The following is a 14,392-nucleotide window of genomic DNA, read 5'->3' on the forward strand; positions in this document are numbered from 1 at the left end:
TCTACAAGTAGTATATTTAGTGTCCCAATTTTGCCACATTACCCCCAACATTTATCACTTTTCTTTGCTGCCATATTGGCCAATGTGCTAGATGTAAGGTGGTACCTCAGAGTTGTTTTGATTTGCATTTCTCTAATCAGGAGGGATTTAGAACACTTTTTTCATGTGCTTATTAATAGTTTTGATTTCATCATGTGAAAACTGCCTATTCATGTCCCTTGACCATTTGTAGAATGGGGAATGGCTTGATTTTTTGTAAACTTGACTTAGTTCCTTACAAATCTGGGAAATTAAACCTTTATCAGAGAGTTTTGTTAGAAAAATGTTCTCCCAGTCTGTTGCTTCCCTTCTAATTTTGGTTGCATTGGTTTTGTTTGCACAAAAGCTCTATAATTTGATTTGATCAAAGTCATTCATTTTACATTTTGCAATGTTCTCTATCTCTTGCTTGGTCTTAAATTCCTTCCTTTCCCACAGATCTGACAGGTATACTAATCTCTGTTAACCGAATTTATTTATGATTTCACTCTTTATACTTAAGTTATTTACCCATTCTGAATTTATCATGGTATAGGGTGTGAGATGTTGATCTCAACCTAATCTCTCCCAAATTGTTGTCCCATTTTCCCAGCAGTTTTAGTCAAATAGTGAGTTCTTGTCCCAAAAGCTTGGATCTTTGGGTTTATCAAACACTAGCTTGCTGAGGTCATTTGCCCCTAGTCTATTCCATTGATCCCACCCTTGTGTCTCTTAGCCAGTACCATATTGTTTTGATGACCACTGCTTTATAGTACATTTTAAGATCTGGTAAAGCTAGACCCCCATCCTTCACATTTTTTTATATTCTTGATCTTTTGTTCTTCCAGATGAACTTTGTTATGATTTTTTTCTAATTCTGTAAAAAAGTTTTTTGGTAGTTTGATAGGTATGTTATTGAATAAGTAGATTAATTTGGGTTCAATCATCATTTTTATTATGTTAGCTCATCCTACCCAGGATCAATTAATATTTTTCCAATTGTTCAGATCTATTTTTAATTGTGTGGAGAGTGTTTTGTAATTATGTTCATATAATTCCTGTGTCTGTCTTGGCAGATAGATTCCTAAGTATTTTGTATTGTCTAGAGTGATTTTAAATGGAGTTTCTCTTTCTAACTCCTGCTGCTGAGTTTTGTTGGAAATATATAGAAATGCTGATGATTTATGTGGGTTTATCTTGTGCCCTCATGCAAGGAGAAATCTTGAGGAAGATTAGAGCTATCTGAAAGAGCTACCTTGGAAAGTAATGGGTTTGCTCTTGTTGTAACTCTTCAAGCACTTGTCATAGATGTAATAAAAGGTAGTCCTGTTCAGGTACAGATCCATTCAACTCTATTATTCTGCAATTCAGTGTGGGGGATCAAGGCATTTGCTAATTCATTACCAGTCATTAGCAAGGTAATTTTCTTGAACTTGGCTCAAAATGATTTCCTAATAAAGTTGTTCCAAAATAAAACAAGTAGTAAATTCTGATGTAGTGAATTCCCAGTTATTAATGGTATTCAAAAAGATGATGGATCTCTATTAAAGATGTTTTAAAAGGGACATTTGTTCTGGTCAGATTTGTATTGATTGATTGATGCCTAAGATCTCGAGGAGTCTATTTCTATCCAAACTAAATATCACATCATGTATACATAGTCCTGCCAAAAGTGGACTTGATCTTTTTTGTGTGTGCTATTTTTGCCCCTATAGTGGGTGTAAGCTAGTAGCTTGGAGCTGTCTTCCATCTCTCATATTACAAAGGAGTTTGAGAGTCTTTTCATGTGGTTAACAACAATTTATATTTCCTCCGCAAATTATTCATATCTTTGACCACTGCTCCATTTAGAAGAGTCCTTCCTCAGGTTCACTGACATACATCAGTTTCTAGTTCACTGATATGCATCCGTTTCTTTTAGATCCCAAATTTTAGTATTTCACCTGAAATATTTAACTGAAAATATATCTTACCCACTCTTTATCTTTTCTTCATTTGGATGACATTACTTTGGATCAAAAGGACTTTCATATCATTCCTTGGATGCCCAAAGCTATTGTCTTCAACCTCTGACCCAAACAGGCCTTCTCTGGATAGGCCCCTATTCTTGAAACTGTTTCTTCCCTCCTCCCCCTTCCCATTAATTTAAATTCAACAAACATGATATTCTGTATTTACTTACATATGCATTTTTCCCATCCAGTAGAATATAAGCTCTGATACAGATCATAGAGTGCCATTAAAGAGGTACAAATAGGCTGCTAGAAGAGTTCAAAGGAGGGAGGGATTAACTTTTGTTAGGAAAACTAGAAAAGTTTCATGGGAACAGAGGCATACGAGCGGGACTTTGAAGACTATGTAGGAGTTCAATGGGAAAAGATAGAAAAGAAGGCATTTCTGGCTGGAAGAACCACTTAAACAGAAGCGCGAGGACCAGAAAGAATGGGGCCTCGTGTGGAAGCTGTGAAGAATTTAAGTTAGAGGAAGCATGGTGTACATGTACCAAAAGACTGAGAAATAAGTCCAAAAAAGTAAGCCGAGCCCAGATTGTGCAGTCCTTGATGTCTGGCTATTTAGATTAGACTTATTTGGTAAGCAATAAGGAACTACTGAACGTTTCTGGCAAGAAAGTGACATGATTAGAGATGTTCTTTAGGAAGAATCATCTGCAGAATAGGTTGGAGAGGAGAGAGTAGAAAAACAGGTGAGGAGGTCATAGTCCAGGTGAGAAATGGGTAAAAGCTTTTACTACGCTGGTAGCACAGAAATGGAAAACATAATAAATGGGCATTCAAAGTAAAAGGACCCATGGCTAAGATTAGTATAAATTATAGGAGAGATTCTTCCAACAGGAACGAATTAAGCCAAAAGCATTATCCAGTGACCCAAGACTCCAAAATGAACAAGGACTGGGCCAAGGGAACTAACTCTAAACAAACTAAGGCTAGAGGCTAGAGAGTAGAGATACTACCACCCTATATAAGTGCCCTTGTTTAAACAATAAACAAATATGAGAGGGGAAAGGACATTGAAAGATATGGATGACTACCAAGTAGGTAACTAGAAAGAGCCTAGGATACCAATGTTGAAATGAGCGATTGGTTTTTAAAGCTCTGAAGCTCCTTTACTGGTCATCCAGAGTACTGAAGAGAAGCAGCTGGAAGAGATCTTCATTATCGTCTAGTAAGCATCATATACAGTGGTGATACAATAGAAGTTTTCCCAGTAAATATGCTGAATACGCAAGGGTGTCCACCCTTCCCACTGTTATTTGATATAGTTTGAAAAATGCAATAAGGGAAAGAAATTTAAGACATAAATATAGGTAAAGAGGAGATGAAACTATTCCTATTTGCTGATGATATATATAATAGTATGCTTGATAAATCCTAGGAAATCAGTAAAGAGTAATCTAGACTTTGCATCAGCAAAGTTACAGGCTACAAAAAAAACCTTCAAAAATCAACTATATTTCCATATAAAAAGCAAGAAAACCCAAAAGGCAACAACAAAAAAGGAAATTTCATTCATATAACTACAAAATGAATATATGGGGATCAATATGCCAAAGCACACAAAAGATGGAAGACTACTTAGTGCTCATGGATAGGAAGTGCTAATATAATAAAAATTACAATGCTACCAAAGTTAATTTATACTTTTAAAGCTATGTCAATTATATTATCAAAGGGATAACTTACAGAATCTGATAAAATATTGAATAACAAAATTCATTTGGAAAAATAAAAGAACATGATGGAAAATGATGAAAAGAGGTAAGGATGAAGGGAAATGTCAAACTATATTATAAACTATAAACTACATGAAAATTTCCAGATGTCAAATTACATTATAAAGCTGCAGTCATCAAAACCATCTGGTATTGGTTTAAAAAAAGGTAGATCAATGGAAAAGACTAGACAAAGAATCAAAAAACAATGGAATTCAATAACCCAGTGCTCAATGAACTGGGAAACATAAATGCTCAGGAAAGAACAATCTGTTTTATAGATATTACTAGGAAAACTAAAAAGCAGTCCGGCAAAATTAGGCTCAATATGTCACATTCCATGATACATTCTAAATAATTACATGACCTTAAGATTAAAGATCATACTATTTTAAAAATTGGAAGAGAAATCATATACCTCTCATAGCAATGAACCGACATATTCTTAACAAAACATAGGAGCAAGGTGATTACAAAAAATAAAATAAATAACACTGATTGCATGAAACTGAAAATTTTCCAAACAAATGAAACTGATGCACCTAGGATAAGAAGAGAAACAAAAAAAATTTTTACACTCAATTTCTCTGAATAAGATGTGGTATCCAGCTACATAAATAATTAGCAAATAAATATAAAACCAAAATCATTCCCTAAAAGATAAGTAGTCAAAAGAAATGAATAAAGAATTCTCAAAATAAGAATTGCAAACTACTAACAACCACATGGGGGAACTGAGTGGCACAGTGGATATAGTACCAGGCCCAGAGTCAGGAAGACCCGAGTTCAAATGCAATCTTCACCTATTGGTTTCAGTTTTCTCATCTCCAAAATAAGGTGGAGAAGGAAATGGCAAACCACTCCAGTACCTTTGCCAAGAAAACTCCAAATTGGCTTACAAAGAGGCAGACACAACTGAACACTAAACAACATGAAAGAAAACTCCAAATCACTAATGATGAGAGAAATACAAATATATACACACCAAATACATTTGCAAGAAAATATTTCTAGATCACTTTTTGTGACAGGAAAAAATGAAAACAAAGTAAGCCCATAGGTTGGGAAATGGCTAAATTGGGGTGCCGAAATGTCATAGAATAGTATTACTCTGATTTAAGAAATGGCAGATTTGATTAATGCAATGAAACATGGAAAGATTAATATGAACCGATATAAAGTCACATAAACATAGCCAAGAGAACAATATGCACAATGAGTACAAAAAAGGAGAAAGAGCTTACGCCCACCCCCACAAAGTGAATGTTGCAAAATTATAAAGAACGACAAACTTGGCTCAAAAGAAGGCCACGAGAAGGCACTCCCACACCATTACTTTGTAGAGGTGAGAGGCTCACAAATGTTGCACAAGGCACATATTTTGAGACTTTTTCAATGTTATGCTTGTTTTTCTCTTTTTCTTTTGATGTCTTTGTGATAAGGTATGATTCTCAGAAGAGGAGGGCAAGGATATTGGGAAAAAAACTATGGTGATATAAAAAACATAATTAATAACTTGTCTTAAAAGGGAAACAGAGGTGGGAAAAGGCTATATAAAAAGGTGAAGAAAGCCAAGAACTGGGAGGAAAAAAGACAGAGTATTTGGGTGAAGATAACAGAAAAAGATAAAAAATGATACTCTTAGGGGAGCATAGTATGGATCACTCGGACAGAAGGAGGGGACACTGAAGTTTGGGACATTAACTGGAATCCCAAGTGAATTCCAGGGCAATTAAGAAATATTCTTGACTTGGCTTATTAATCAGTTTAGCCTTCAAAAGGTAGAAGATGGAAGGAGGAGAGCTGCTATTCTGGGCCTCATTACTCCAAATGAGGGGGTGCTGGTTGGTTGCCAAAGTAGAGATTACGGGAATCTTATGGGTGCTTAAAGATGGAGGGTCTTGTCCTCCAGGCCGTGGCACATGGTCACCTGGTAGCCACCCTGGACTAGAGACTGGCTGGATTAAGCTAGGCTGGTCCTTAGCCATTACCCATTGGCCAGCAAACCATGTCCATGTGCTCTCCCATCTGGCAGGGCCTGTGGCTGGCCCAGGAGATTTTCCCCCTGCCAAGGGCTCAGGTGCTCTCCTCAGAGATGAGGGATTTGGGGGTGGAGGTCCCCACATTTGCCCCCCCACACTCATCTCTTATTTGAGACGTGTCCTCACCAAGGTGCAAACTAAAAAGAAATGAGGAAGATCCCAGAAGAGAAATATTAAATTGCCCTAAAGGAAAAATACTCTAGAGATCTTTTAATGCTAGAAACTAGTATGAAAATTATGTGACTAGGAGTGTACCTGTGAGGCCCGGGGAAGGAACGACATCTGTCAGTCAGCCCTTGTGCGTGTCCTCTAGTCTGCCTCATTCCTGCCCTGGCCTCCCCACTGCCCTTGGGTCAGCTTGCCCTCGTGGAGCCTCAGGTGTCAGCAATCAAGCTGGGGCCGTTCAAGTCAGCCTCCACAGATAGCCATCAGGGGGCAGGGGAACATGTCCAGGCATGTATGCTCGTGCTCATGCTCCACAGGAGGAGGAGGAAAGAAGCTACTCAGACAGTATTCCTGGCCTTAAACTAGCACTAGAAACCTTCTTGGTTGGCTGTCAGGGTTTGGGAACCCAAACTCTGTCTGGTGGCCCACACGGGATCAGACGTTGGGGTGCGGCAATACTTTAGGGCTTCCAAACCACCCTCTAGTTTAGCAACTCCTATTTCTCGAGTGCCCTAAGGTTTATTAGTAATAATCATTTGCACAGAGTACCGTAAGACGGGCAACATGCTTTTCATATATTATGAGAATAGCTTGAAGGTCTATAAATCATTTTACATGCATAATCTTATTTGATTCCTACAAGGATCCTGGGAAGTAAGTAGGCACTTCAGTTATTAGCCCTGTCTTTACAGATTCAGAAACTAGAGCTGGGGAAAGTTCAAGGGATTTGCCCATGATGCTTCATCTAGTCAAGAAGCTCACAGTCATCATTTTTGAGCTAGAAGGTCATTTTACAGATGAAAAAACTGAGGCCCTGGAAGATTGAGTGACTTGTCCAAGCTACTTCCAGTACTCACAGCTAGTAATTACTGGGGGCATAAAATGAATACAAGTATTCCTGACTCCTGGTCTAGAGATCTCTTCACTATACCAGGGGCAGGATTTGAACCCACATCTTCCTGACTAAAAAAGGCTGGCATACTAGTCCCTATACACCACACTGTCTCTCTCAAACTTTTTACAGATAGTTGGTGCTTTAAGATTTACAGAGCACAGAAAGGCATTAGAAGAATATGGGATCGAGCATGCAATGTGATGGGGATAGGATTGGGGTTTTGATGTTAAAGGATCACGCCACTGCAGAGATCAAAAACTCGGTAATAGGTTTTGAACCATGACACACGTATAACCCAGTGGAACTGCTTGTCGGATTTGGCAATGGGAAGGAAAGGGCTGGGGGATCAGGAATCAGGTAACCGTGGAAAAATATTCTAAATAAAAAAGGGAAAAAACAAACAATCCAAAAAAAAAGATTTACAGAGCACTCCTTTTACAAAAGAGGAGATTGAGGCCCAGAGAGTTCAAGTGCTTTCCCAGTGTCAGGACTTGCAAACGTGTCTTCCAAAGTCAGGCTAAGGTTGCTTTGCTCTAACCTACTCAGAAATTTACTTCCTAGGAGTAAAGAAAGGACACACATATAGCCAGGGGCTAAGAGGCTAGAAAATATGGCCTTCAGTGAAAGATTACAAGGCCTGAGATTATTATTTCGGTTTAAGAAGAAACAGCCTGAGAAAGAATTTAGTAATCATCTCAGAGAAGATAAGGAGGAACAAAATAAAGAATGTGGAACAGCTTATTTTCCACAGACAAAACAAGTGGGGGCAGTGGAGAGGAATAGCTTCAACTCCAGTCAAGGACTTTTAAAGTTCCACCAAAGAATGTTCAAGTCCCGCCAAGGATGTTTGGGTGTGTTTTGGTTTTCATGTAGAGACTAATGAGGATGACAACTGACTTCTTCCTGCAGGAGTGTTCGGTTTTCATGAGACAATGACATTGAGACACGGATACAATGAGCCACGAAGTGTACCATGTTGAGGATTATTGATGAGTAGACTGAGGTAGATAGAGGAATGCATTTCATACCTTTATTTCGCCCAAGAAAAGTGCATTTCCACATCAGAGCAGACAAAAGCCTTTTTACTACCCATAGTTTTAGCATCAACTATGCCAAGTTCGACTCGGTATGCACCCTACTGAGTTTAGCTTGTAAACCATTTGGAAATCCATCACTGGAAGTTTGGAGGCTATCCTAAACTGTCACGGTGAAGAGGAGCTGGTTGGTAACGATGGTGGTTCAGAAGGCTGATTGAGAGTGATGCAACTCATCGGCCTGGCCTAATTAATACACTGCCCACTTTATAAAATCCAGATTACTGACAAAGGAACAAGACAAACCAGTTGGGGGCTGAAAGAATGAAGTGAAGGGGCCAGGGCACATTCATGCCTTGGGAGTTGAAACGGTCTTTAGGCTGAGGTAAAATAAAGTCATTAGCTAACGATTTTCTCTCCAAGAAATATTTTGGAGAATGCCTGCTAGTCTAGTGTGAATGGATGAGCTCTAGAGAAAATGAGAGCTGGGCTTCACTGCTCTAAGAGTCAAGACGAGAATGAGAGAGTAGTAAACAGAAAGGGAAAAAATGGAGCGATTGAGATCCTGGCACCTCTTCTTCAGGCCTTGCCTCAATTTCTGCAGCCATGCCTGGTGAAATAGCTACATCAAGATCGCTACACTATCAGGATCCACCAAAGAAAATACCCATCATGACTTGAGTACACACTCAGTGAAGGCTCTAGGGAAGAGGGGTTTTGGCGACCCTGCAAGTGGCAACACAGGTCCAAGGTACCAATGATTAATCATTTACATCAATACCATTGAGGGATCATTGACCTAGAACTTACAGGCTCTTGAGTCTAAGCCCCTCATTTTACAGAGGAAGAAAATGAGGCATGAAGATGTTGAGTGACTTACACTGACTCACATCCCTAGTCTATGTCTAAGGCAGAATTGGAATTCAAGACTTCCTGTCTCTAAGCCCTGTACTGCTACCTCATAAATGCCCATTTCCATTGGATCTCCTTAATCAACCCTAAATAAAATTCTGACATTATAGCACAGAAAAGGACATCTACTTAAAACATTGCAGAATAAATAAGGAAAAATCCACACTCCTCCTTCTCCCTCCCATAGCGTGCATGCACGCATGCACACACACACACACAGAGGAACACCCCCTAGTACAGGTTTCTATACCACCAGTGGCAGATAGAATCCTTGTAGTCTGAATACCCCTTTTCTTAGGGTTTACCCCAGCTGGAACATATCACCAACTCTCCTCCCTAGAAGCAGCTAGTGTCATCTGCTGGGCTGCTTTCTCCACTGAGCTGACATGTGCTACTTCTGCCATCTGCTGCTTTCCCCCCTGAATTGCATTCACTCATGGAGAGCTCTTTTGTGTGCCTGGGCCAAAATTCGAACAGCTATGGCCCCAGGGCTGTTTCCATTATTCTCTCAGTCAGTCCCACAACTAGGACAGCAAGCAGAAGACAACAAAAGCCCTCAGATTGTGTGGAACATTTTGACCCAATCCCAGGTCCCCCCAGGAGGAATTCCCTAGCATTGTTTCATTTGGGGGGTTGGGGTGAATATATCCTTTTCAATGGCCAACATGCCACTGGACACTAGAGCCAGGGCTGGGCTAATTACTCTCAAATGCTACTTAACACCACTGGAGGGATGGGGTAGAGCTGTCAAAGCTCTGTCCTGCACTCTTAGAGCATTCCACAAGCTGGTCTTGCTACCCTCTTTATTATGATACTTTTCACATACCAGCCATGTGAGAAAATTGAAGCAACTGAGGGTTTTAGAACAGCAAGTGGTTAATTGTAGAAACCGAGTGAAGCACATTGACTCCATCTTGTGCCTCAATTCTGCAGCTAGCTTGGTTCCCATTCTATTCAATTATGTGACTAGTCCAAATTTGCTCCTATTCAATTGTGAGAATCGTTTGAACCTAGCCCAGTGTGGCTGGGAAACTGGACCACCTATACTTGCTGTTGAGAGACCTTTAACGAAGGACCTAGATCAGTAATGGTGAACCTTTAAGCCATGCCCCACCCCACCCTACCCCAAGGCCAGGTTCTGTGCCTCTCCCTACCACCACATACTAGGTATGCCCTGCACCCCCTTCACCCACACAGGGGAGGGAGAAAGTGGAGGCAGAGCAGGTGAAGTGAGGAATTTCCTCAGTGAGTATAGAGAGGGGTAGGGGAGTGGCCCAAGAACTGTGGTCCCCTCCAGTTCTGCCACATGTGAGCCACTCCCCTTATTCCATTTGCACTCCCATTGGGCTATTGGCAGACACCTGAGTCCCTCTGCCTTTCTAGGAATGAACTGGGGGGCAGGGGAGGGGACAACAGTGCATGGTCATAGAGAGCACTCTATATGCCATCTTTGGCACCAGTGTCATAGGTTCACCACTACTGACTAAGATGATGGTGACCAGAAACACAGTCAGATCCTAAAATTGATGTAAGGAGTTTTCTCATCATTGTACATCTCAAACAACCCACATGTCTTATCTGAAAGCTGTCCCTGTGCTGATCAATCCTTTGATTGTTTACAGATATTTGGAGAAGAATGGGACACCTGTTTTCCTGAATTCAGGGAACTATGCCTACTCACTCTTCCCCTTCCAAAAGTAGAAAGTCCCTACTCTTTCAACCAATAAGAAATAAGATTAGTTAATGTTTAACTAATTGGTCTGATTTAATTGTTTTTACTGTATTAAAAGTCTGTCTTTCCCCTGCATTCTGGGTCAAGCCGTAAACTGAGGAAGGGGCTTAGTCATGATTTGTTAGGCAATAGGCATGCATTGTTTAATAAAGTGATTTCCTCAGAAGATCAAACCTCCGTTTTCTCAGTCATCTCAACTAGTACTATTCTTCTACCTACTTCCAACAACAATGGAAAAGGAGGCCTGTAAGTAGTAGTTTCAATGCCCAAAGCAAACTTTGGAGAAAAACAAAACAAAAATCCAAACTATTCCTGGTGTGGACACAAGGGACCTCAAAATATCACTCTGTGGAAATAAAACAGAGCCCTCCAAAGCCACTACTAGGAGCAAGGGAGTAGGGGTGAGGAGAGAGGAAGAAGCAGGGTAGTACCTACCCTCTGATATTTCTTTATTTTACCTATTTATTCATTCTTGCCAGCTAGGTGCTAAGCTTAGTTCTTTCTATGCCACCAAAGGAGTATAAGTGATGTCATAGAGCTCTAAAATGTGTACTCTGGGGTTAAATTCCTATTTTTATTGCTGTTGTTCCTGACTCTCATCTGGAGTTTTCTTGGCAAAGATACTGGAGTACTTTACTACTTCCTTCTCTGGGTTATTTTACAAATGAGGAAATGGAGGCAAACAAGGTAAAGTGACTCGCCCAAGGTCACACAGCTACTAAGGGCCTAAGGCTGGATTTAAACTCAGGTCTTCCTGACTCCAGACCTGGTACTCTATCTACTGTGCCACCTAGCTACCCCCTAAGTCCCTATAGCCATACTCTAGTTAGGCATCTGAATAAAAATGCAATATTTAAATTTATATCTAGGCTGAAGCTCAAAACAAGCACAATTAGCTCCCTTTAACAAGTTGTCTGAGTTTTCTCAGATACAATGCTACAATGGCACCCAAGTCAGAGTTGTTCTCTGAAGCTTGGAGCCAGTAAGTTTCCTTGTCACTGTCATGGCTGCTACCAGCTGGAGGTTTTGGCTAACGCTGGCTGATGCTTAATATCTTTCTCATAAGCTATATGTAATGTGATGCCTATTTGTCTCTAGAATTATTAATACTACCACAAGAACAAAATTTGTCAATCGAGCGACAATGATCGCCGTGCCGGGCATCTTGCCAGGTGCTAAGGATACAAGTACAAAAATGAAGCTATTGCTACCCTCAGTGTTTGCATTCTGTTGGAGAAGACAATGTTCACATCTGGAAGTCTATACCAAATCTGTTCAAAATAAATAAAAATCTTCAGTATTGTATTTAGGCCGGGGCTAAAGTTTAAGGAAGACATTGATGGAATGTAGCATGTCCATCTGGAGGGCGGCAACCAGGTTGGTGAAGGGTCCTGAGTCCCTGAAATACGAAGATGATTGGAAAGAACTGAGCATGTTTAGCCTGGAGAAAAGCCTCAGGGAGAGTCTAGGATAGTTGTTGTGGAGCTGCTATGTAGAGGAGAACTGGATTTGTTGTGGTTGGCCCTACGAGGACACAACCAAGAACAATGGGTGAAGGCTAGCGAAAGGCAAATGAATGTTTGATGTCGAGAAAAACATGCCAACTATTAGGGCTGGCCAGAAGGGAAATGGGCCGTCTTGAAAAGTGGTAGATTCCTCCTCTTCCTCCTCCTCCTCCTCCTCGGAAGCTTCAGGCAAGGCTGGAGGACTACTTTTCGGGAATGTCATAGTGGAGATTCCTTTCATATATGAGTTGAACTAGATGGTCACTTAGGTCCCTTCTCATTCACAATCTGTGATTAGGTGAAATACAAGATAATTCCGAGCTAGAAAAAGGCATCAGAAGCTAGGAGAATCACGAATGGCTTTGTGGGTAAAAAGGTGGTTTTTAATCTGAATTATAAAGGAAACGAGATTCCAAGTGGCAGAACTGATAGGCTCTCCCCAATGCCTATACAAAGACGCACAGGTGGGAGATTCCACGTCATACATGAGGCAAAGGTAGGCTGTGTAGGACAGAGAGAACGTCAGTCGAGCTAGAAAGGTAGTTGGGGGCAAGTTTTGAAGTCCTGAAATCCAAACAGGAGTTTCCATCTGATCTGAGAGGCAATAAGGAGTCTCTAGATTTTATTAAGTAAAGGAGTGACACGGTTGGATCTACAGTCAGGAAAATCATTTTGGTAGCTCTGTAGATGATGAATTAGAGAAGGGAACGACTTGAGACCAAGTCAATATGGTTCTAGGTAAGAGATAGATGGTGTAGTCAATAAGAGCACCAGGCCTTGAAGCAGGAAGCCCTGAGTTCAAATTTAGCCTCAGACTTACTAGTTGTATGTCCCTGAGCAACTCACTTTGCCCTATTTGCCTCAGTTTCCACATCTGGAGAAGGAAATGGTAGACTATTCCAGTATATTTGCAAAGAAAACTCCAAATGGAGTCATGAAGAGTTGGACATAAATGAAAAATAAATGAAGCACAAACATGGTAAATAAATTATAAAAGCATGAAAGAAACTACCTGTCAGTTCTATGGATGGAGGAAGTTCATGACAAAGTAAAAAAGAAAGAGGTTTACGGGAGATAAAATGGACAATTATGATTATATAAAAATTTTAAAACAGTTTATACAAACAAAATCAATGCAGCTTAAATTAGAAAAGGGAACATGGGGGGGGAAATCTTTGCTAAATAGTCTGAGAGTTGGGAAGACCTAAGTTTAAGTCCTGTCTCCAACACTAATTTTGACAAGTCTCTGAACCTCCCATTGCACGTAGCAACTTTCTAAAATAAATTATGGATGATTACCCAATCTACATTATTGAAGAAAATTTCCACACTAGGAAGTCCATAGACAGATGAAATCAAACATCTAAAACAGAAAAAAATATTTTAAGGTACTCAAAATAGGAATAGTGGACAGAGTGCTGGTCTGAAGTTAGGGAGTCCTGGTTCCAAATCCTGCTCCTGAGAGCTTCAAGCTGTGTGGCTCTGGGCACTCCACTTTGACTCAAATAACTCTTGAAAACTCATCTAGTAAGAAAGAAACAGATAATTTGGGATCTCAGCTAATAGAGTAAATTTCCACAATTAGTTTATTCTATCTAAACATCTAAATAGGCAAAAACTCAAATGCATCTTGAGGGGAAGTGGTTGGGATGCAAGGTGGCTGTGTTCTTCTAGCTACACATCCATGAAGAAAAAGCAAACAAATGGCAGTGATGAGAATGTACCTGATTTCACTCCTGGAATTTGGACTCAATTCCTCATTCCTCATTTGCATACTGCTTAGTAATTTGCCATTTGAGAGACAGCTGGCACTAGAGATAGCTAGAGGGATAGGGTTCTGGGCATGGAATCAGGAAGATCTGAATTCAAATCCAGACTCGGATACTTCCTAGTTGTGTGACTCTGGGCAAGTCACTTCAGTTCTGTCTGCCTCTGTTTCTCATTTGGATAATAAAGCACCTACCTTCCAGGGTTATTATGAGGATTAAATGAGAAAATATTTGAAAAAGTACCTGGCATATAGTCGGTGTTAAATAATTCTTATTCCTTTCCCATGTTGCTAGGACTAAGTAGTGTTCAAACAATGTAGCATCCTTTGAGCTCTGACCCTTCTCCAGCACCCCAAGAACTACCTCTCTCCTCTGATCCAATCAACACCTGATTTAAATAATTGGGAGTAGAAATGAGGTTAGTAAATCAGAACCAAAAAAACCCCCAACTTATCAAGCAGCAGACTTGAGAACTCATAAGATCCTCCTTTCCAATTCTATTCCATCTACAGAGACATATGTTGCTTGGGAAAAAAGAAGTGGTTAATTATGGGAATTAAATTAATCTCTACAGATGCCCAGCTTCAGCT

The 14,392-nt window shown here is 40.2% G+C and overlaps 1 protein-coding gene across 1 annotated transcript in view; it reads right to left on the reverse strand.

The window, feature by feature from the left end:
- Window positions 1-14,392, reverse strand: part of LOC130456190 (S100P-binding protein-like) — a 47,428-nt gene that overhangs the window by 1,510 nt on the left and 31,526 nt on the right.

This window comes from Monodelphis domestica, chromosome X, assembly GCF_027887165.1.
Source record: "Monodelphis domestica isolate mMonDom1 chromosome X, mMonDom1.pri, whole genome shotgun sequence".
Classification (NCBI taxonomy): domain Eukaryota; kingdom Metazoa; phylum Chordata; class Mammalia; order Didelphimorphia; family Didelphidae; genus Monodelphis; species Monodelphis domestica.